General features: G+C 39.0%; 1 pseudogene; it reads right to left on the bottom strand.

The window, feature by feature from the left end:
- Nucleotides 1–17,324: 17,324 nt before the first annotated feature.
- Nucleotides 17,325–17,839, bottom strand: LOC107782110 (17.6 kDa class I heat shock protein-like; annotated as a pseudogene).
- Between the last annotated feature and the right edge of the window lie 8,340 nt (nt 17,840–26,179).

Here is a 26,179-nt window from a genome sequence, read left to right as displayed (position 1 = left end):
TCCGAGACTAAGCTCTGTCTCCATCTGCATTTTTTGCATTGCATAAGGCTACCTTTCTGCCTTCCGAGGTTAAGCTCTACCTCCATCTGCATCTCCTGCATTGCATAAGGCTACCTTTCTACCTTCCGAGGTTAAACTCTACCTCCATCTGCATGGCCGAAATACCGCCACCTTATTTCTCTTGCATGGCTGAAATATCGCCACTCTATTTCTCTTGCATGACTGAAATACCGCCATCTTATTTCTCTTGCATGGCTGAAATACCACCACCCTTTATTTACGTCTTGCATCGGCTGAAAGATCGCCACCTTCTGCATTTTCATGGGCTGAAAGATCGCCATATTGTCCAAAAGCATCATTGTTCGGAGGCACCATTTTCATAGCCTGAGAACGCCATGCCATGGCCTGAGGACCCCATTTTATCTTTTGCATATCATTATTCAAAGGCATCATGGTTCGGAGGCATCATCCTCATAGCCTGAGAACATTATTTCATAGCCTGCGAATCCTTTATCATACGCTTCATGGCCTAGGACATCATGGTCTGAGGACGTCATCCTAACCGTCCAAAGACAGCATTCATGGTCCAACAGGAACTTGCATCATGTTTAAATTTATGCACAATATATGTATGCTGGTATTGTTCATTCGAAGGTTCACCGACTAGCAATGACCGTCTCAGCAGGAGCGATCCCGCAGCCTATCAGACTCTGACCATCCTTTCTCAACCTGAACATCGCGTCCGCTTTTCGAAAATCTCCATCGGCATACTCCGCCGATGGATCCCGAACTACATATGGCCTGATTCCTGTAATACCAGGGATATGTAGGCAACTCAGAAACCAGAGCTCGGTCAAAACTCTTCAAAATCGTTTCATTCGGTCAAAATTGGCCATCATATCTTTACCTGACAACTCTTTCATCCTTCCCGGGTAAAGAGGGGCAGCTGTTGATACCCAATTTTTCCCTATGTATTTTTATATATAAAATACTTTCAAAATAGCATATATATGCATATATAAGCATGCCCAAGTGTTTTGGTATTTTTTCTAATTTTTTTAAAATCAATTTATTGTATTTTTTAGCAGTACAAAATCCAATAATTATTCCCAAGATTATCATTTTGGTGAATAACTTATTGTATTCTCATATTTACACCAAAATATAATTAAGGTGATTTTTGTATATTTTTACAAATTTTATTTGGTATTTTTAAAGCTAAATTGCATATAATTGCAATTTTAGCCTACTTTAAGATTAATAGCATTTTACAATTGTAAAATTATTTCCAGTATTTTTATATTAATATTTATATATTATTAATTGGCTCAGTACTTTTAGTTTGCTTTTAAAATTATTTTTTACTATTTTTATAAAATAAAAGGGAAAACTAGCTATTTAACATCTAGCCTCATTCCATTTCAAATACAGCCTTTTTACCTTTCAATTTTAACCATTATTTGACCCAATCTTAACCCATTTGGACCGGCCCAATTTTTAATTTGACAAAACCCACGACCCGATCCAAATGACCCTTACCTGGTTCCCACCTACCCTCCTAAATCTGGGCCGTTGATCACACAAGGTCAACGACCATAACTCACCCTTCCATAATTAAACCAAATGACCTACCCTAATCTACCTCATTCTCACCTGACCCGCCGCCTTTTAATCCCAAATGCTCTCAAATCCTCTCATCAGCTCTTCGAAACCCTAGCCTCCTCCTACCTTATTTCACCATGTTTTCACCAGAATCCATGGCTTCTCAGGCCATGGACGGTCTGTACTCACCCCTCTCCATCATTATACCTTGGGTGTTCGAGGTTTTGAAAGCTGACTTCGATGGTTCTTCCAGATCTTCTCAGATCTTCATTTCTATAGCTTCTCCGGCCATGCTCCGGCACATTCAGGCCTTAGGAGCCTGATTCCTCACCTCTTCGACTTAGGATCTGATTTTTGTTCCAAGCCTTTCTCATTTCTAGGGTTTCTCCGAAACCCTAAGTTGTTCGAGGCTCTTCTCTGTTTATTTTCGTAGATCTATGGTATGTTCGTGTTCTACTGGGCTTCTAAAGTGTTTACCCTAAAATTTCTTTTCAAAAATCGTTTCTGAAATTTTTTTCAAAAAGATCTTTCTGATTCTTTCTTTATGTGTGTTTGTCTGTGCTATGCTCGTATGACTTCTTTTACTACGCGTGTACTGTTCTCCTACTATTCTTTTTCTACTATACATGTTACTCCTGTTAATCCTTGTTATGTTTCCCTTACTCTTCTACTATATGTGCTTACTATTGAGTTTTTTTTTTATTTTTGTTTGCTTTATTAGACTCTGTTTGCGTTCTTGTTGAACATGTTTCCTCTGTTTTAATTTAAGTCTGTATCACCTCTTCTTTTCTGAACTTGTTTAAGCTCCGAGTTTCTCAAATATGTTCTCTATGACCTTAAATTAGCTTTCTTTCTTTGTATCATGTCTGTTTGTTTCTCATAAGTCTTTGAAAGAGGCTTCTGAGCCTGTTTCAATGAGTTTCTTTCTCATCTCTATGAAACTCTAGGATCTGGGGGTTTCTTGGCAATTTTGAATTTGTGCGAGTTAGGGTTCCGCTTTGGGACCCTAAACTCTCAGACTCATTGTGAGTCTGCAAACTGGACTTGTACCCTTTCTTGCTCATGATTCTGAACCTCACTTTGAGTAAACTCAATTCTATATAACTTCTTGATTCACATGTTTGTGTGCTTTTAATATGGGAACTCTTCTTTCAAAAGGTCTTTACCGACTAATTGATTGATTTCGAATTTCTTTTAATGAGTCCTGGCTGATTGTTACTGATTCTCTCTAATTGAACCTTCTTTACCTTACCTGTCTTGGTTCATTCGAGATTAAACCTATAACTTTGATTTCCCTGGCCGTTTGATTGATTCTCTTTCCTTATTTTTTCCAAGCCGTATACCACTGAGCTTTTACTTAAATAAACTTCTATGTATTTACCCCTTTTGTGCTACTTTGAAAAGGTTTTTAATCAAAATTTCTTTCCTTAAATGTCTTCTACCCATTTGAAATCAAATCCCTTAACTGAAGGGAAATTCTATGTGATTGATTGCAAGTTATTTTCTTACCTTTCTTACTTGCTTCTTTGCACTATAAAAGGGACTACCCTTCCGCACTTTTAACACACTTCCAATTCAATACTTTTACACTACTACTTCGAGTTCAATACCTCGAACTTTTAGATCAATACTTTCAACTTACTTACACACTTTATTGCTTTGAGTTCAATACTCTTACAACATTCTGCTCTTTTCTAGGATCTCTTGGAACTTTTGCTTGCAACTTGGCTTTTTCAAGACTACTTTTACTTGTTTGTTTTCCCTGAAACTGGTATGTTCTAATTTAGCTTTCCTGCCTCACCCCTATGTGTTTATTTACAGTTTTCTACAATCCTGTTTACTTTGTTGTTCATGATTAATGTTAACTATATGTGTACTTTCCTTGCATCTATTTTCTGTTATGAATCCCTACCCCTATTCCCTTCTATGTGTTTGAGTTAAGGTTCATGGCCTGGCAGTATCCAAATTACTGCCCAGGTCCAAACCTGATCTTCAATGGATCCTAACTCCGAATTTTGGCTGATTGGCTGGTCAGGGGTGTGCCAGCATTCTTAAATTGCTGGTGCATGACCACCAGCCTGCCACGACCTTCCCCTAAATCCCCTCTATGCACTTTCACTCTCTCTTAGATTCTAAGTTATGCCCCCACCTATGAGCCTTGCTTTGGAACCTTGAATTCCCCCTGAACTTGGACATTTGAGGGCTGGCTCTTCCACACTGCACTTGCTTAAGTCTGCAATATATTTGGGGTGTAAGCACTACCCGGAGGCCACTTGAGGCTCTTAGGGAACTTTGACACACCCCAAATGAGAGAAAGGCTTTGGAAATCTGATCCTGGAAGTTGGTTCATCTCATATTGTTAGACCTTAAGTCTGAATTAGGCTCCTTGGTTGTAGCTTAAATCTCTGATGTAATTTTACTTTTCTTGATTCATTCTGGTCTGTAATATTTTATAATAGCTTATGGGATTCTAAGTAAGAAGGGAAGGGTCATTTATGTATGCAAAGGATGCTCATAGGTGTTACTATTTACAAGTTCTGCACTTATGCATTTCATATAGAAATCCTGCCTATAGTTTCTGCACTTTTGCATTAGAAATCCTGCCTATAAGTTTCTACACTTCTGCATATCATATAGAAATTCCGCCTACAAGTTCTGCACTTATGCATTTCATATAGAAATCATGCCTATAGTTTCTGCACTTTTGCATTAGAAATCCTGCCTATAAGTTTCTACACTTCTGCATATCATATAGAAATCCCGCCTATAAGTTTCTGCATATCATATAGAAATTCTGCCTATAAGTTTCTGCACTTCTACATATCATATAGAAATCCTGTATGTAGGTTTTTTTCTGCACTTCTGCATATAGAAATCATGATTATAGGTTTCTGCACTTCCGCATATATCTCCATCATTAGGCAAACAGTTATAGGTTAAAAATAACAAAATGTATCCTAGATACCATGTCTATAGGACTCCTGCACTTTCATAATTTTTTTTAAACCAACGACGCTTAGAAAGCATGCCTATAGGAGTAATTAACCGAATCTGAATTGTTTGCAAGTCCAAAATTAGTAGTAATGTCGTTTAATATCTGCAGATCTTATTTTTTATATATATAATCAGTAAGCCTTCTTTAAAATCAGAGTAAGCATCGTTAGATATCATGCCTATAGGTTTCACCTAGGCAAGCTATTAGGTAATTAATTAACTGCATCAGTCTTTGATAATTACAACCAGTGGAGGCCTAATTCGGACTTCTCATCTGAGAAATATGTGATAATCAGCCTTCCCTAACGCTTTAAATTTAATTCAGACCATAACCAGTATTTGTAAGTCATGTTAATTGATTTGTTTCTTTAAATGAGGAGGGCCGTTTGAGCCCTTTAAAGTGTTATGTGTTCTCTCATACCTGCCTTATATGTTCTGATTGTCGCCCTAGAATTTTATCCTTTTAAAACTCTGAAAAGCCAAATCTCCCTTCCCTTTAAGACTAGTAGTCCCAAATGCCTCCGGGACTGATAGGATTGGGGCGGGTACTATCATGCAATAAGTAACAATACTATTCCGCGCTTAATACCTTAACGGGGTGGGAAAGGGTAGATATAGATATGATGACCGGTGCGCTAATACCACATGTAACCTCTCTTCTGAGGAGTGATTACCGGGTATTGCATTGATGTGATCCATATTATTTGTAAACCTAGGACCCCCTTTCCTTTATTTGTTTAGTTTATTCTCAAACTATTTCTTTGAAATTTCTGCTTTCTTTACTTTCGTCAAACTCTCAACATGCTTGCAATATTATGTGAAAACCCCCTTCTATTTGAGACTTCTATTTGCTTACTTGTTATTCAAAGTCACAATTGTAGCATGATCGGGAACCACACTTATGGATCTTGGGGGATGCCTAACACCTTCCCCTCGAGATAATTTCTAGCCCTTACCCGAACTCTGGTTTTCCAACTCGAACTCTTCTTTAGTATCCTGATGCACTTTAATCACTGGTGGCGACTCTTCAAAAAACCCAATTCCCAAGAGGGAACGAGTTGTCCTACCAAATGTCATGAACCCGATTTCGCGAGAAAAAGGCAGCGCAACAAGTATATGAAAGTGTTGGGATGAGACTTTAGTTGATAAGAATTTTTCTATCGGTATGTGGATGTTGTGTGCAGCTGCTGTGGTTAGAAGTTATCACTACAAGTGTTGAGTTATGTGGTATATCATGTGATTGCACCGGAGATAGCATATACAGTTTGTTCAGACTTATTCACAGTATAAATGTGAGATTCTGATCGTGTTGATGATTTTAGAAGAGGAAATGTGGTTCTATGGTTTATGGACTAGGATGAATTATGAAATTTCAGTTATATTGTGCTATCAAACCTATGTGAGATAGGGTGACGTGTGATCACCCCCGGGTATGTGCATGGTGAGGTTATTCTGCAATTGGTTGGCTTTTGGAACAACTCTAGGCACGTTCGAGGACGAACGTACGTTTAAGTGGGGTAGGATGTAATGACCCGACCGGTCGTTTTGAGATTTTGCATTTCTCTCACCAATTCTCGGGCATGACTTGCCCCGTGTGATGCAATATGACTTATGTAAATCGTTGTTGTTGGGTTTCAGGTTAATCAGAATTTAATTTGGAAGAACAATCTCAGTTGAAACCTTAAAAATTTGAAAGGTTTGACCAATATTTGACTTATTTGTATATGATCTCGGATTGGAATTTTTATGATTTGGTTAGCTCCGTTAGGTGATTTGGGACTTAGAAGCGTGATCGGAATGCATTTTGGAAGTCCGTGGAAGGTTTAGGCTTGGATTGACGAAATTGAGATTTCGGCACTTTCCGGTTGATTGGTGAGATTTTGATATAAAGGTTGCAGTAGCTTCGTTGTGTCATTTGGGATGTGTGTGCAAAATTTTAGGTCATTCAGACGAGGTTTGATAGACTTTTTGATCGAAAGCATAATTTAAGAGTTCTTGGACTTGAATCCTATGTTAAATTGGTGATTTGATGTTGTTGTGAGCGTTATGAAGTTTTGAACAAGTTTGAACGATGTCATGGGATGTGTTGGTACAATTGGTTTGAAGTTCTGGGAGTTTCGGGTAGGTTCCGGGATGTGTTAGGCCGAAAATCATAGCTGTAGCAGGTCCATATGGGTTGCAGGTCTCGGAACTCACCCGCGTGATCTGCATAAAAAGAAGTGCAGCCACGGTATGTGCAGTGCGGCCACGGTACATGCTGTGCGGACCGCACAAAAAGACGTGCAGCCGCGGTAGATGCTGTGCGGACCGCACAAAATGCTTTGCGGCCGCGGTGGGGAACTTTTCACTGGTCCTACTTCGGAAGCTCATATCTTTTGATCTACAAAGACTTTTGAGATGATTTAAAAATAAAAGTTGTAGCTCTTCGTGTCTAGTTTTCTAGAAAGACAAAGATATCGCAATTTGGATATCCGTAGAGAACGTTATGGACAAAATACTAAAGCCTATCATTGCAGAGGAAAGCTGTGCGGCCGCGGTCGTTTTTGTGCGGACCGCGGTCGATTTTGTGCGGCCCGCGGAGGTGGAAATCTGTGGGGTACTCTATAAATACAAGGTTTTGGGGTTTGTTTTGATACTTTGACCTACAGAGCTCGAATTTTGGCGATTTTTCGAAGGTTTTTCAAGAAATTCATCGGGGTAAGTGATTCTAACTCAGATTTGGCTAGAGTACATGATTCTATCATTGAATTCATCATTTAATTCGTGATCTGGGATGAAATTTGGGAAGAAAATTTGTGAAATCTTCCAAAAATATAAAATGATGATTTGAAGGACCAAATGGTACCGGAATTGGATAATTTTCGTATGGTTAGACTCGTGAGAGTGTAAGGATTCTAGTTTTGTGAATTTTGTCAAATTCTTAGATGTGGGCCCGGGAGTCGGGTTTGACCAAATTCTGAAGTTTTGTGGTAATTCGATTGTTTTCGCTTGGGCTTTGTTCCCTTAGCATATTGTGACGTATTCCTTCTGATTTGGATAGATTCGACGCACATGGAGGCCGATTCGAGGGGCAAAGGCGTCGCGAGCTAGAGAATTAGCCGGTTCGAGGTGCGTAATGATTGTAAATGATACCCTAAGGGTTTGAAATCCCGGATTTGTACATCGTAGTGCTATATTGAGGTGAGACACGCGCTTGATGATGAGCGTGGGGTCGTTTACTATTGGGGATTATGACTTGGTCCGTCCTGATTGATGATTTTACCACGTATTTGACTGAAACTTGTTTGTTATCATCATGGTTTAGGCTGATTGCCATATTTGGGCTTCGTGCCAACTATTTCAACCCTCCAGAGATTTTTATCACTATTTCCTCATGGTATTGATTTATTACCTCAACTCAGTCCTGTTGTTTTCCACTGTTTTACAACTCAGCCACTCTTACTCAGTTTTGAGACTTAAATGATATTCTAAACGATATTTTGGGCTGAGCACTACTGTTTTACAAATGCCCGAGGGGCTTGTGATTATTTTCAGACTGAGTGAGGCCGAGGGACATGTGTGAGGATATGCTGAGTGATATGAGGCCGAGGTCCTGAGATATTTTTATATGCCACGAGGTGGCTTGAGTGATATGAGGCCGAGTGATGTGAGGCCGAGTGCCGAGAGATGATGCCACGATGTGGCTTGATATAGCGCTTGGGCCGTAAGGGGCCCCTCCGGAGTCTGAACACCCACAGTGAGCGCGGGTACCCATCATGATCTGAGAGTGAGCCAGAGGGGCTGATATTGTACTGAGAGTGAGCCCAATGGGCTGATATTGTACTGAGAGTAAGCCCGAGGGGCTGATACTGTTCTGAGTGATTGATACAGTGCCCGAGGGGCGGATTTCTACTTGTTATTTACTTGCCAAACTACCTATTTTACTTGTTTAAAAAGGGATTTAACTTGATTTCTTTACGGATTTACTACTTTAAGTGATTTTACTGCTTTGATATAGAATTGCCTTGTGCCTTTACGTGTTTTCATGCTTTCAGCCATTATTTATATTTGTTACTCACTGAGTTGGAGTACTCACTTTACTCCCTGCACCCCTGTCTGCAGATTCAGGCATAGCAGATCCCGCTCCTGAGTGCTGATCCTCCCAGTCCAGGCGGTGTTTCTGAGACTACGAGGTAGCTGTTGGCGTCTGCAGCCCTCGTGCCTCTCTTTATCTTATTAATTCTATGTTTTTCAAACTATTGTACCAGACATCGTACCTAGTAGACTCGTATCAGGATCATTAGTTGCTCATGACTTGCGACACTCTGGTTAGAGCTGTGTCAGGTTGGACTTTCCGCATTATTAACGATATTTCTGCTATTTAGTATTGTTTAAATCATGTTTAGACTATTTTTATGTTGATTAACTACTTTAAAAGTTGAGTTGGGTTGAACTGTCTGGCTTTGTCTTCACGAGAGGCGCCATCACGACCGGGTTCGGGGTTAGGGTCGTGACAGTCTTCGAGAAACTAGGATGAAAACTAAGAATATCACTAAGAACTTTAACAATTAAAGAAGAAAATCAAGAATATTACAAAAAGAAAGAGCAATAGTTCTGCTTCAATGGAGGGGCTTATAAAGAAGAAGAAGAAGTGAAAGAATAGCCGTTGATTAGGGCTTTTTACCGTTAGGGCTGATTAGGTGTCCATTTGTATCCACCCTCACACGCCATACATCGTTTGAGATCACTTCTCGTGCCATGTGGCAGCCCGGGGGAGGGGGGGTTTAAATTCACTTATCCTAGTGTAGGGGGTAATTCGAACTAGAGATAGTTTAGGGAGGAAACTAATAATTCCCGACAAGTTTAGGGGGGTACACGTGTTTGCTTAATACACACGCATCATGAAGGTCCATAATTTTTTTAGCAATAAGGATAATATACTACAATAACTAGACATCAAGTCTAGACATATCACAAACCAAGCTGCCTTTGTTGGCACCTATGTTCGGACTATTGTCTTCCATGATATCATTATCTAGAGCAACCAACCTAGTGCATAAATAAAGGGAAACATATTTTACACAATAAGGTAAAGATCCATAGTTGTTCGTACAAATTTTATTACTATTTGTACCATTGCTAGATGTCGTGTTCGTCCGCCCTTAACCACTTATATATAGTAGAAATTCCTTAGAGACGTAGTGATTAGAGGGACATGGTAGAAAGTACGCGGATCAAATAATACCATAAACATGATTGGATATGTAGGGATGGCAATGGGGCGGGACGGATTTTGTTTGACGCGGGGCGGGGGGGGGGGGGAGTGGATTTACTCTTATGTAGGTGTGGGACGGGGCGGTTTAAAATAATTTTTAAAATTTTTAATGCAAGGGGTTGCGGGTTTAATGTATGTTCAATGCGGGACAACTTTGAATTTTATCTTTTTTGAAACAAAGCACTTATTTCAACTACAATTTCACATTCTTCTTCACTAGCATGAATACTATTTTGATTTATAATTAACTAATTTGCATAAGTCTTACCAAAATGATATTACATGAGTCAAGATATCGTATTAGTAATTGGAAATGATAGTAACCCATTTATTTTGGAAGATCAGCATAATACTCTCAGTTTTATGTTTATGTCATTCTGTTAAACTCTCCATTTTATAAAATAATAAAACATACACTATAATAAAGTTTCTGAAAATAACTTTTAATTTTCTGCTTAGTATAGTAAAAAAAAAAAGAGTCGGCAATGTTTCCAACGGCTAGAAAAACAAGAAAAGAAAAGAAAAAGAAAGAGAATGAGACATTCATCTATTGTCCGGTAATTATCCACTCAGATCCTTAGAACTTTATTCCTTATTGATTAAAATTCAAAGAAATAACCTCAATTAATCCAAAACACATAAAATTCGGGGGGGGGGGGGGACACAATAGAATTGAAAGAAAAGCAATATTATTGTGCCTTAATAAAATACAAACTTCAAATTGAGAGCTACATTTAAACTTCAAGAACATTTACTCTTATATAATTTCAAGAACAATGTATTACTCTACCAAAAGAGGGAAAAAAGAAATTAATATATTGTTTTCCAATATAAGCCATTCTACCAGATTTGCAATGAAATAAAGCTTCAAAATTAACAATGGGAAAAAGAAAAGAAAAGAAAAGAAAGAAAGTTACCGGTGATGTGTGAAAGTAAAGTGATAGTAACCCATTTATTTTGGAAGATCAGCATAATAACCTCTCAGTGTTATGTTTATGTAATTCTATTAAACTTTCCATTTTATAAAATAATAAAATGTCAAACTAGTTTGTTTTAGAAAAAAAAAATTAAAGAAAAAAATAAACGGGGCTGGGCGGCGCGGGGCAGGTTGAAAACTGAAAAAATAACTATGCAGGGGGAAGCGGGGCAGTTGAAATTTTTGTGGAATTTGCCAAACCCGCCCCGCCCCATTAACATCCCTACATAAATGATCGCTCTTTGATTCTAGTAAAAATAACACGAACTAACCAGTTTTCGGACTGGTCATTCAAAAATAGCCAGCGTTTGATTTACTGTTATATGTTAAATGAGTTTAATATTATATGTTAAATGAGACATAAAATTTAATTTAATTTTAGTGGGCTCTTCCAGGTCCAAAAATACTTTAATTTTTCTTTTACTATTATATGTTAAATGAGTTTAAATTTTTCATTTACTATTATGTTAAATGAGACTTAAAAGACGAAATGACCAAAAAATTTATATATATGTCAATAGACACAAATAAATGGAGAACCTACGAAAAGCTTTAGTATATTATTTTCGAGCATTAGAACGGAATTCATCGGGTGCATCTATCTCCGATGTAGATACTAAAAAAATTGATGTCAGTTTAATCATTTTGTTTCGTGCAACTTCACTTTCCTTCGTTACCCCTCTTTCCGCTCATTTGGAAGTCTGTGCAACATCCTCTATATCCTCATTGATGTAATTAAGCCTTGATCCCCTTTTCAAACCTCTCTATATCCTCATGATATAATTAAGCCTTGATCCCTTTTCCAAAGCCTCCGTATTTGATCCAATTAATCTAAATTCACGATTTAATTAATCTAAATTCGGTGTACATATGCAATTTAATTAATCTAAATTCGCGTAAGCTTAAAAGTCCATTAAGGTAATCAAAGATTACTTACCAAGAAGTTTTGCTTCCCCTCAAACGAGAGAATTTTTCAACTAATTTAACTAGTCTGAGTTTTCAACTAATCTAAGTACACCGACTGATGCTTGTTGGATATTATGAACGATACTCCTAACAAGTAATCCAATGGCTACCCACATTTGTGCGTTCGTAATTCTTTTCTCAAATTCTCCCATTAGAAGGATAATTATGATTTGGTAAGTAGATCGTGATGGTTTTAAATGTGGATTCTTTAATAGGTTAAAAGATCTTTACTTAGACACTGTCAACGAAATTAAAAGTGCAAGAGTGAAAAACTAAAAGTTCTTGACTTTATTACGTACAACCATACCCAAGGAGTTGAGAAGACGAAGAACAAGGAAAATATGGGAGATTGAACAGAATTGAAGGATAATACAACACTTTGATTCTATAACCACACTATTGCCTTTTCCACAGAATTTCAACAAACGCGCCTTTAAGCGAAAAACAGACTCAACTACAGACAAGATACAAAAACAGAGCAACTTCAAATATTCACAAAAGACTTCATACTTGCTCACATTGTTGAAGTTTGGCAAATTTGTCCCACATCGGTGGGCTCTTGAATTTTGGGGGGATTTTTCCCCTATAAAAGAAGGCCTAATGTATTAGGATTTAAATACACCTTTCATTTGACTTCTCATCTGTTTAAGGCATTTGTATCTTCTATCTTTAGTATTATTTCACTTGTATTTTTGGAGTGGAATAAAATATTGGTTGTGTCCGAGGAGTAGGCAAAATTAGCCGAACCTCGTATATTCTGGTGTTCCCTTTATTGTTGTTTTATTGTCTTATTTATTATTTGGTGGCTGTCATAATTTTTGGTATAGTAGTTGTGACTTATTCACACTATATACATTTGGCTTCCGCAACAATTGGTATCAGATCCAAGTTACTGTCTAAGTATGCTCTCTGGTTGTAGTATAGTCTGATCTTCCACATCAGAAAAGATTTATCTTGGTAACTGAGTCAAGGTTCTGTCTAAGTATGCTCTGTGGTTGCAGCTTAGTCTGATCTTCCACACCAGAAATGAAATAGTCTTGATTTGTGTCGTCAGCTATTAAATAATATTTGTGTCAAATATGGGAGACAATAAACAAGAAGAATCTACATCAAGTGTCAACAATACGTCATCATTGGCATCTTCGCTTATGACAAGAATTATGTCAAATGCGAAATTTGCGGTAGAAATTTTTGACGGGTCCGGACATTTTGGGATGTGGCAAGACGAGGTTCTAGATGTCCTTTTTCAACAAGGGCTAAATCTGGCCATTGAAGAAAAGAAACCAGATGTTATTGGAGAAGAAGATTGGAAGATTCTCAACCGTGTTGCTTGCGGTACCATTCGATCCTACCTTGCTAGAGGGCAGAAATATCCATACACAAAGGAAACTTCTGCAAGTAAATTATGGAAAGCACTGGAGGATAAATTTTTGAAGAAAAACAGTCAAAATAAATTGTACATGAAGAAGAGACTGTTTCACTTCACCTATGTTCCTGGTACCACGATGAATGAACATATCACCAGTTTCAATAAGTTGGTCACAGATTTGCAAAATATGGATACAACTTATGATGATGGTGACTTGGCCTTGATGTTGTTGGCGTCACTTCCTGATGAGTATGAGCACCTTGAAACTACTCTACTCCATGGAAATGACGAAGTTTCTCTTAGAGAAGTTTGTTCGGCTTTGTACAACTATGAACAAAGAAAGCGAGAAAAACAGAAGGGCGGAGAAGGAGAAGCACTATTTGTGAGGGATCGTCCTCAAAATCAAACGAGGACAAAGAATGGAAGATCCAAGTCAAGATCCAGACCCAGCAAAGATGAATGTGCCTTTTGTCGAGAAAAAGGGCACTGGAAGAAAGACTGTCCGAAGTTGAAGAATAAGGCCAAACATAACAATGGAAAGGCTATTATGGATTCAAATGTAGCTGATTGTGATGATTCAGACTTCTCATTAGTTACAACAGAGTCATCAACATCATCAGACATATGGTTGATGGACTCGGCTTGTAGCTATCATATGTGTCCCAACAAGGACTGGTTTGTGGAATTTCAAGAAGGAGAATATGGAGTCATCCACACAGCGGATAACAGCCCTCTTACCTCATATGTCATTGGTTCAATACGATTAAGGAACCATGATGGAATGATCAGAACATTAACAGATGTTCGATATGTACCGGATTTGAAGAAGAATCTCATCTCTGTGGGAGCCCTGGAATCAAAAGGGTTCAAAATCATTGCAGAAAATGGAGTGATGAGAGTATGCTCCGGTGCACTAGTGGTAATGAAGGCTAATCGAAAGAATAATAATATGTACCGCTATCGTGGCAGTACAGTTATTGGGACAGCGACAGTGACATCCAGTGACGACAAAGAGGCAGAAACAACCAAGCTATGACACATGCGCTTGGGACATGCTGGAGGAAAATCCTTGAAAACTCTATCAGATCAAGGATTGTTAAAAGGAGTAAAGACTTGCAACTTGGAGTTTTGTGAGCATTGTGTCAAAGGGAAACAGACAAGGGTTAAATTTGGTACAGCGATCCATAATACTAAAGGCATTTTGGATTATGTACACTCTGATGTTTGGGGTCCTTCCAAAACACCTTCATTGGGTGGGAAGCACTATTTTGTAACCTTTGTTGATGATTTTTCCCGAAGAGTATGGGTGTATACAATGAAGAACAAAGATGAAGTGTTGGGAATTTTTCTCAAATGGAAGACGATGGTGGAGAATCAAACAGGCAAGAGGATCAAGTGTATTCGCACAGACAATGAAGGTGAATACAAAAATGATCATTTCAATAAGGTCTGTGAAAATGATGGCATCGTCCGACATTTCACTGTTAGACATACACCACAACAGAATGGAGTGGCAGAACGTATGAACCGGACCTTGCTGGAGAAGGTACGGTGTATGTTGTCCAATGCTGGCTTGGGCAAAGAATTTTGGGCTGAGGCAATTACATATGCATGCCACCTCATTAATCGCTTACCATCTGCTGCTATTGATGGCAAGACACCATTTGAAAAATGGTATGGAAAACCTGCTGTAGATTATAACTCTTTGCACGTGTTTGGCTCAACTGCATATTATCATGTGACGGAGTCAAAATTAGATTCAAGGGCAAAGAAGGCTATTTTTATGGGAATTACTTCTGGAGTCAAAGGATATCGCTTATGGTGTCCTATGACAAAGAAAGTAATATTCAGCAGGGATGTTACCTTTGATGAATCTATGGTAAATAAGGTAACAGAAGATACCAAACAAAATAAAGGTGCTTCTAAGCAGGTGGAGTTTGAGGGAAAATTTATTTTTCCTACACAAGAAGCAGAGGAGGAAACAAATGAAGATTACCCTCTGGAAGGAGAGCCAGTAGAGGAGATTCCAACTCAGGAACCTCAACAACAACTTGAATCAATAGCAACCAGCAGGCCAAAAAGAACAATAACGAAACCTGTTCGTCTCATAGAGACGGTTGCTTGTGCAACCTCAATTGTAGCTGATGATGTTCCTACCACTTATAAAGATGCTGAAGATAAGTGGAGGATTGCCATGAATGATGAAATACAGTCCCTTCATCAGAATCATACATGGAGATTGGCCAATCTCCCGAAGGGAAAGAAAGCAATTGGGTGCAAATGGGTATTTGCAAAGAAAGAAGGATTTCCTAACCAAGTAGATGTTCGCTACAAAGCAAGATCGGTGGCCAAAGGATATGCTCAAAAGGAGGGAATTGATTACAATGAAGTATTTTCTCCAGTTGTAAAACATTCCTCCATTAGAATTATGTTGGCTTTTGTAGCACAATTGGATTTGGAACTAGTTCAGATGGATGTAAAAACTGCGTTTTTACATGGAAACTTGGAGGAGGAAATCTACATGACTCAGCCAGAAAGATTCAAAGTTGCTGGAAAAGAAAATATGGTGTGCAAACTTGAAAAATCGTTGTACGGATTGAAACAATCTTCTAGACAATGGTACAAGCGATTTGACGAGTTTATGTTGCGACAAGGGTACAAGAGAAGCAAATACGATCATTGTGTGTATTTGCACAAGCTTAAAGATGGTTCCTTTGTATATCTTCTCCTATATGTTGATGATATGTTGATAGCTTCCAAGAATTTGGAAGAAATTGATAAGTTGAAGATTCAACTGAAAAAGGAGTTCGAGATGAAGGATCTGGGTGAGGCAAAGAAAATTCTTGGCATGGAGATAATTAGAGATAGACGTTCAAAGAAACTCTGTTTATCTCAGAAAGAATATTTGAAGAGAGTACTACAACGTTTTGGCATAGATGACAAGACTAAGCCAGTTAGTACTCCACTTGCTCCCCATTTTAAGCTAAGTACTACTATATCGCCAATGGATGAAGCTGAACGAGAGTATATGTCAAAGGTACCATACGCAAATGCTGTTGGTAGCTTGATGTATGCAATGGTTTGCACAAGGCCTGACATTTCACAAGCTGTTGGAGTTATTAGCAGATATATGCACAATCCAGGGAAGGAGCATTGACAAGCTGTGAAGTGGATTCTACAGTATATTCATAATACTGTAGATGTCGGGTTAGTTTTTGAGCAGGAAGACAATCAGTCTGTAGTTGGATATTGTGACTCAGATTTTGCGGGTGATCTGGACAAACGAAGATCAACTACTGGTTATGTGTTTACTTTTGCAAAGGCACCAGTTAGTTGGAAGTCTACTTTGCAGTCAACAGTTGCTTTGTCTACAACAGATGCAGAGTACATGGCTATTACAGAGGCTGTGAAAGAGGCAATTTGGCTTCAAGGATTGCTAAAGGAGCTTGGTGTTGAACAAAAAGGTATCACAATTTTTTGTGATAGTCAAAGTGCTATTCAATTAGCGAAGAACCAAGTGTATCATGCAAGGACGAAACACATTGATGTTCGGTATCATTTCGTATGAGAAATCATAGAAGAAGGTGGAGTCACGGTGAAGAAAATTCATACTACAGAGAATCCTGCTGATATGCTGACAAAGGTGGTGACTGCGGTCAAGTTTCAACATTGTTTGGATTTGATCAACATTGTTGAAAACTGAATATTAAAGATAAAGACACAATCAAAATTTGTTATTGAGAGAAAATTGAAGATGTGGAATTTTGCCAATGTGGAGATTTGTTGAAGTTTGGCAAATTTGTCCCACATCGGTGGGCTCTTGAATTTTGGGGGGATTTTCCTCCTATAAAAGAAGGCCTAATGTTTAGGATTTAAATACATCTCTCATTTGCCTTCTCATCTGTTTAAGGCATTTGTATCTTCTCTCTTTAGTATTATATCACGTGTATTTTTGGAGTGGAATAAAATATTGGTTGTGTCCGAGGAGTAGGCAAAATTAGCCGAACCTCGTAAATTCTGGTGTTCCCTTTATTGTTGTTTTATTGTCTTATTTATTATTTGGTAGCTGTCATAATTTTTGGTATAGTAGTTGTGACTTATTCACACTATATACATTTGGCTTCCGCAACACACATATCATAGCGTTCTTACATATTTCAGCATCTATCTAACCAGTGATATCAATAGATTTGACATCTGGCTTCTTCACCTCTTCTTTCGGAACAGTAACAGTAAGCACTCCATTCTCCATCGCCGCCTTAACTTGATCCATTTTCGCATTCTCGGGGAGCTTGAATCTTCTCATGAATTTGCCGCTGCTGCGTTCCACACGGTGCCAAGTATCATTCTTATCTTCTTTCTCCACATTCCTCTCTCCGCTGATTTGAAGAACCCTATCATCTTCGATCTCGACTTTCACTTCCTCCTTCTTAAGCCCAGGGAGATCGGCCTTGAACACATGAGCCTCCGGAGTTTCCTTCCAATCGATTCGTGTGTGAGCGAATGCAGAAGTCTCCCGTGAATTGGAACCTGGAAAGCCCAATTCCCTAAAGGGATCCCATAGGTCGATTTAGAATGGATCAAAGACGCTGCTTCGTCGATCGCCGAACATTCTTGGAATCAATGACATTTTCAGTAAATTTTGTAGTAACTCTTTTCTCAATTTGCTTTCAACTACACTGATTCTTGGAGGATGAGCCGATGGGTATTTATAGGTGTGTTCTTAGAGGATTGTCAAGTAGTTTCCCGATATTTCTTTCCGCTTCGATATTTCTCTAACCCAAGGAAGACAGACAGATGTCCAGAAGTTTCTGGATAATTCTCGTTCGTTTCTCCTATCTCTGGATAAATCTAGTTGGCCCATTACCTAATTTGACGAGTAGTAATGAGGATATTGTGTGAAATTCTACTTCCGTCTTTTTGTAAAAGGTTCATAAATTTACGTTTAGATAGCAAAATTAATTTATTTTCAGATCATTCTCAATCTTTTTTACCGTATAACTTTTTAACTATGCATTTATTTTGAAAAATGTTAAGTTCTACTTTGAATTTTCAAGTAATTGATGAAGAGATAATTGTAGGCATATAAAATTGTAAGATATTAAATACATAAATGAATTTGGACTATATTGTAAAACTAGATATACTAATCCAAATAAATTTATTGGGCTAGTATAGTTGGATTAATTATATAAGTCTAATATACATGAATTTAATAAATAAGTCCAAGTTCATTAGGCTAGCCCATTTAGTTGGTGTACGAATGATGAACCCACTTTATTAAGCCCAAAATGTATTTCTAGAGGCCCAATTTGGTGTCACGTGTCAAGTGAAGTGGCACACCAAGTCAAACGGAAGAGCCAATAGGGTCATGCCACATGTCAAAATGACAAGGCATGCCAAGTCAACTTAAAAGGCCAATAAAACCGCGCCACATGTGCAAGTGACATTTTCTGGCCAATCAAATGCCGCCTTGTCATACTTCAATCTGATTGGTCGGAAAGAGTTTGTTCTCATCACAACTCTTCCTTTCCACAACTGTAAATAAGGATCTTCATAACCCAGAAAAGACACCAGAAGTTATAACAAGAAGCAAGAGGGAGCTCGTGGATCAAACGTTGCAAATTTCTCTAAAAGCTACAAGCATTCAAGTGTTCTAAGGATTAAAAGATTAAGACGAAGATTCAAGAACAAGATGCAAGCCCTTGGATTAAAAATACGTCAAGATCAAGATCAAGATCAAGATCAGGCCTCAAGCACTTGGATTAAAATAAAATAAAATTCAAGATTAAGCTTGAAGGCTTTTTTATTTATGGTTGAAAAGTAGAATCAGAGGATTTATAGAGATTGTAACACTAAAATATTTGAAATAAAATACTAGATTGTTGTAATATTTTTCGGTCCTGATTTTATTTCTCGACACAAATTTTATTGTCTACAAATTCTGGCACGCCCAGTGGGACAATATCTACCTCTCATCTCAACTTTTCAATCACCAAAGTTCAAGAATATCGAAATGGCTTCACATAAAATCAACTCCAGATCAACTTCCATTAAGGCTGCTAAATCCAAGTTCTATGCTGATGTGGAAAGTATACTAGATATTACCTTTGAAAGGTTTGAGACAATTACAAGGAGCAAAGCAAGCTATTTAGGACAACAAGCACTCCAAGTGTCGTCCGTATCAACCCCTATTTTGGGATATTCATCCTTCAAAAGGAACAAGATCCTCTACAAGAAAGACTCAAAAAGGGAACGATGTCGCCGAAAGGATTGAAAAGGTTCTTGCCCAACTTAGTTTATCTACGTCCAAGAAACTCTTCATGCAAGCCGATGATGATGACTTGAGCACTGGATTTACTCTAGCCTCCATTAGTGCGACCACTGGGCTTTATCTTAATAATGATATATATCATACTTCATCCTCTACGTTGATCATGCAAGCAATGGTTATTGAAGCTTCTACCATAGAAGAACAACTTACAAATTTGACGAAAGTAGTCGAAGACTTGTCAAAGCGCATGCATGATCAAGATGCTAAACTTTTCGAAAAGCAAACAACGACAACCAATGATATCCAAGTCTCCGTCGAAAGACTGATTCCCGTTGAGAAATTGAAGGACTTTATCATGGAGGCTATCAAAGATAAGCCTGAGTCGTCATCCAAATCATATCTCACATATGCAAAGACGTATACACAAAGAATTGATAACTTAAAGATGCATGTTGGTTATCAACCTCCTAAGTTGCAACAATTCGACGGCAATGGAAATTTAACAGCATGTAGCGCACTTTGTTGAAACTTGCAAAAATGCTGGAACGTACGGTGATTATATTATCAAACGATTTGTTCGTTCTCTCGAAGGTAATGCATTCAATTGGTACATAGATCTCGAACCTGGTTTTATCGATAATTGGGATCAGTTGGAGCAAGAGTTTCTCAACTGTTTCTATAGTACAAGGCTCATTGTAAGCATGATCAAACTTACAAAAACTCATCAAGGAAAAGATGAGCTAGTTATTGACTTCATCAACTGCTGGAAGATCTTGATAGAATTTAAGGGTTCACCAAACTCTATAGAGAACCTGGTTCTCTGTTAGTTCCCACATAACACACGCATACTACAGTAAGTAAATGGCACAATGGAGTCTTACGTGAAAAACTCCCAGCTCACGGGATCAAAAACCACGACCTACCCTTGTAGGATTTCAACTCCACTACTGAGTAACTTTAGATTACAACCTATTATAACCTAGGAATTAACCTCTTAATCCCTCACAAACTTGTAACACTCTATTACAGGCAACTTTGTAATAACTCTATTACAAAGACTTTAACCTATGAATTAACCTCTTAATCCCTCACTAACTTGTAACACTCTATTACAAGCCACTTTGTAATAACTCTATTACAAAGACTTTATAACTCGACTAACTCTAGCCAAGACACAAACACAAGGGTTTATGATTTATAAAGATTTCCTACACAATGCTTCTAACTAAGCTAAGTAGGAATTACAAGTAGAGTGGTTTAACAAAGGTACACCACAACTAAAGACATATAATAACTTCAATACATGGAACTATTCCTTGGTTATGTTGTTCTTCGTTCTTGATGCTCTTAAGAATCACTTGCAAGATTGACACAGACTTGAGAGAATGCTTGATGAGTTCTTGAATGTACAAGTAATTTGTTTTACCTTTGCTTGATATTAATATCTCATTTGTGACATCACTTGAATGATGTAAGCAAGTTAGGTAAAGTACATTCGCCATAAAGTTGACTGTTGCATTATTTCTACACTGTAGCGTGTCCAGACAATAACTTTATAGCTGGGGCAGTTGACTTGTACAGTCTCCTCGGGAACTGGTAGCTATGTGGTTCCTTTGCTGTTCTTTTGACCCTGAAGAGTTGACTGTATCTCCAACTGGAGACTTGGTGATCTTTAAGTTCTTGAGGTTGTGTATCAGGTTCTTTATCTGGTTCTTATCAGTAAGTTTGTTATATCATCAAAACATAACAGGAATACACATATAACCTATCAATTTCCCCCCTTTTGATGATGACAAACTTATAATTCAAGTTCCCCTAATTACCAAAATGACATTCGCATTTCCTGTATTCCTCCTGAATCTATTCCCCATCTTGTTCCCCCTCAATTATTTTCCCCCTTTTGGCATAATAATGTCACGACCCTAAACCCATACCCGGTCGTGATGGCGCCTCTCGTGAAGACAAGGCCAGCCGACACAACATCCAATTCATTTTAAGCAATCAAAATAACACAATTTAAGTCTTTAACATATTAAATCCCAAATAAACAGTGAAATGGTACAATTTGTGGAATAGACACAGCCCAACATCGGGGTGTCACCGGTCACGAGGATCTACTAAGGTCTGAATGCAACAAGAGTCTAAGAATGTACTAAATACAGTCTAAGGAAGACAAGAGGGAGAAAAGTAGTGTTGCGAACGTCTGACAGCTACCTTGCTAAACTCTGATGACTCTACCGTAGAGCAATCAGCACCCGCTACCGGGTTCAGAAATACCTGAATCTGTACACAAGGTGCAAGGAGTAATGTGATTACTCCAACTTAGTGAGTAATACTGAGCAATAAGAAATCACGTAAAGCACAACAACAAGCTTTGAAGAAGTAGTGTAAAACCAATAAAAGGCAATGAAATAGTGAAATCTTATAAAAATACCTTAGTTCAGAATAAGCTTTTTTAAAACACCTTTTTAACAGTTAAACACGTAAATGAAAAGCAGCTAGAAAGATACACACATAAAATCCGCCCCTCGGGCATAATGTCAACAGAATCAGCCTCTCGGGCAATAGCAATAAAACAACACCAGCCCCTCGGGCTATATCTCATATCACAATAGGTACCCGTGCTCACTGGGGGTGTATAGACTCCCGGAGGGGTCCCTTACGGCCCAAGCGCAATATCAAGCCATCTCATGGCATAATCAATAGGCTCTCGGCCTCATATCAAGCCACCTTGTGGCGTATAATCTCAGGCCCTCGGCCTCATAATCATAAATCAATATATCACTGCTGCGGTATGCAGCCCGACCCAAAAGTATCCTCACAACACAGGCCTCGTCCTTACTCAGTCAGAATCTCATAAGTCACTCGGGCAACAGTAAAACATGATGTTCAGCCCAAAATATCATTTAATGTGTTAAAACAGAGTAAACATGGCTGAGTTATGAAAACAGTAGAATATTGCATGACTGAGTACAAGTATAAAGTTAAAATAGTGAGGAATAGTAGTAAAAAACCTCCAAGGGTCCAAGTAGTTGGCACGAGGCCCAAATATGGCATTTAGCCCAAAACATGATGATAGCATACAGTTTTCAATCAAATACGCAGTAAAACAGTTATTTGGGATGGACTAAGTCATAATCCCTAATGGTGCACGACCCCACGCTCGTCATCTAGCATGTACCTCACCTTAATATAGCACAACGATGTGAAATCCGGGGTTTCATACCCTCAGGACAACATTTACAATCATTACTCACCTCGATCCGGTCCAAACTCTAGCCCGCTATGCCTTTGTCCCTCGAATCGGCCTCAACTCACGTCGAATCTAACCAAAATAGAATCACGACGTCAAAATATGCTAAGGGAACGAAGCCCATGCGAAAATAATCAATTTAGAACATAAATCTCGAAATCAACCAAAACTCGACCCCCGGGCCCACGTCTCAGAATTCGATAAAATTTACATCAATAGATCCCTTATCTCCCCACGAGTTCATACATATCAAAAGTCCCAAAATCCGACCACAAATGGCCCCTCAAATCCCCAAGTCAAGGTCTCCAATACCAAGCCCTAATCTCCACTTTTTAAACCTTAATTTCCATTAATCTTAAGCCAGATCAACGAAATAATGCCATAGGATCGATTATTAGGTTCAAATTTTTTACCTCCAGACGTTATCCCTTGAATCCCTCTTCAAAATCTCCCAAAAGCTCCAAAACCGACTTGAAATGGTGAAGAACAACTCAAAAATCGTGAAGGAATTCTTTTATACCTTCTGGCCCAAGCTTTTCGCACTTACGGTCCAGCTCTCGCTCTTGCGCAACCGCTTCTGCGGTCCCAAGCGCCGCTTCTACGGTTGCCACTTAAATCCCAGGCGCCGCATCTGTGAAGCAAATCCAAAACCTGCACTATCACAGGTGCGCCACCTCAACCGCTTCTGCGATTCCAGCTGATGCCTTCCTTGGCCGCATCTGCGGCTCCAAACTTGATTCTGCGAGACCGCACCTGCGGTCCCCTTGCCGCATGTGCGGTTATGACAGCAATGGGAAAAACTTTAGCTGTCACAACCCAACTCAAATCTTCCGCCAACCATCCGAAATCACCCCGAGACCCTCGGGACCTCAATAAAAAGCACAAACAAGTTACATACCACCATCCAAACTTATACCAATCTTTAAAACACCTCAAACAACATCGAATCAACCAAAACACATCGGATTCAAGCCTAAGAATGCCAAAATCTTCCGAATTACACTTTTGATAAAAAAGTCTACCCAACCAAGTCCGAATGACCTGAAATTTTGCACACACATCCCAAATGACACAACGGACCTACTGCAACTCCCAGAATTCTATTCCGACCCCTATATCAAAATCTTACCTATCAACCGGAAAACGCCAAAATTCCAAATTTTGCCAATTCAAGCCTAAATCTACTCCGGACCTCCAAAACACATTCTAATCACGCTCCTAAGTCCCAAATCACCTAACGGAGCTATCCAAATCATAAAAATTCCAATACGAGATCATATACTAACAAGTCAAAACTTGGTCAAACCTTTTTGAATTTTAAGCTTCAAATTGTGAATTGTTCTTCTAAATTCCTTCCGATTACCCTGAAAACCAAAACCGATGATTTGCATGTCATATTACATCACACGGGGTTAGACATGCCCGAGAACTAGCGAGCGAAGTGCAAAAGCTCAAAACGACCGGTCGGGTCGTTACATTCTCCCCCATTTAAACATACGTTCATCCTCGAACGTGCCCAGAGTTGTTCTGAAAACCATCAAATCGCTGAGTAACCTTTCCATGCACATACCCCGGGGTGATCTCACGTCACCCTATCTCATATAGGTTCGATAACACAATGCAATTGAAATTTCACAATCCAACCTAGCCCAGAAACCTTAGAACCACATTTCCACTTCTGAATTCATCCGTAAGATCAGAATCTCACATCTATTCTCTGAATAAGCCCGAACAAGCTGTAACAAACCATACCCGCAGACTCAAATGCCATTACATGATATACCGCATACTCAAACACTCGCAATGATAACTTCTAATCCCAGCAGTTGCCCAAAATAACCGAATAACGTTAATACCTCTTATCCAATAAAGCCTCTTACCAACACTTCCGTATACTATCAATGATAACTGAAACATTCATGAATCCACTTCTCCTTTAGCAAGGACCATAGGAAATTTCTGAGCCGAACCTCGATATTATCCTTCCAACATGCTGAAACTGAATCCGTTTGTCTTCGTTCTGGATCCCTATGATCTCATCTAATCCAACACAACTACTCCGGTGACATGACACATCAATACAATCTAAGCCACAACTCGTGCAATCCGCACCCCAATAGGTAACAATCTGAACGTACTCAAATCATGAAGACGACTCGAATGAAAGAGCTGTACCACAAACTCACCTGTACCACCACAACAAAATGCTGAGAACCCCTCACACATCGTAGAAACAGAACACACGAACCTATCCCGAAGGGTCATACCTCTACAAAACTTCGCTGCAATGCGCGACCCTATCCAAACAGTGGTCCACAGGAAACACCTCAAGTCACTATGCTCAAAATCGACAACCATGTGCAATTTGATGTCTAGAACCAAAGCAAATCATCATAACCGCAAAGCAATTGACATAACATTACAAAAACCCGAAAGGACACAACCGATATGCCATCCACCGAGCAATACCCAATACTCTTCCCGCTCGAATTCCACTGAGAGACCCCAATAAAACCGCACCACATGTGTCTATAACTAAAAAATTTTCAATACCTCGCAACACGTAAAGGTAACTTATAGATCTCCCCAGGTCACTAATAAGTTCAACAACAATCGAATCAACACATCTCTCAACAATACAACTCGGAGTCAACCAAGCCGACTCAAGTTAGAACACACATCCATATTGGCCTGCCAATGACCCCCTTATCAAGGAATCCCTGAAGCTGCTCCTTCAATTCCTTTAACTCCGCTAGTGCATGCGATACGATGCCCAACACCAAATCAATACCGAAATCAATAACCCTATCCGACGACATGCCAAGCAGCAGGATACATATCCGGAAAACCCATTATCACCGGAACTAAATCATTGGTAGGAGTCTCTACACTGATATCCATCACGAAGGCCAAATAGGAAAGACAACCCTTCCCAGCCATTCGTTGGGTCTTAAAAAATGAAACCACCCTACTAAGAACATAATCCATCAAACTTCGCCACTCAATCCGTAGCATCCCTGGCGTTGCCAATGCCGCTGCCTTAGTGCAACAGTCCAGAATAACACGACACAGAGACAGCCAGTCTATACCCAATGTTACCTCCAAAACCTAACATACGTGGGAACAAAGATCCACTCGGGTCTCCAAACCTCCCGTAGTTACCACACAAGACCGATATACGCGGTCCACAACCACGACCTAACCTGTCTATGAGAACTACCAATCTCCAACTCCATATACAAACGAATCAAAATATCCGATCCCAACTCCGCTGTCCGAATATATAACATACCTCTAATACCCAATCATCCCACGAGAGGTACTACTGTAATTCTTCTATGCCACCAAGCAAACTCGAATATCAGCAGTCGATCCATCAAGAGAGTGCCACAATACTAATGATGTATCCTCAACTCAAACACATCACCCTTTCTAAAATGTATACCCTCCTCAAGCCACACCAATCCGTGATCTCATTTATCTAGTCATCT

The sequence above is a fragment of the Nicotiana tabacum genome, chromosome 8, assembly GCF_000715075.1.
Source record: "Nicotiana tabacum cultivar K326 chromosome 8, ASM71507v2, whole genome shotgun sequence".
NCBI lineage: Eukaryota > Viridiplantae > Streptophyta > Magnoliopsida > Solanales > Solanaceae > Nicotiana > Nicotiana tabacum.
This window is presented reverse-complemented; position numbering and strand designations above follow the sequence as displayed.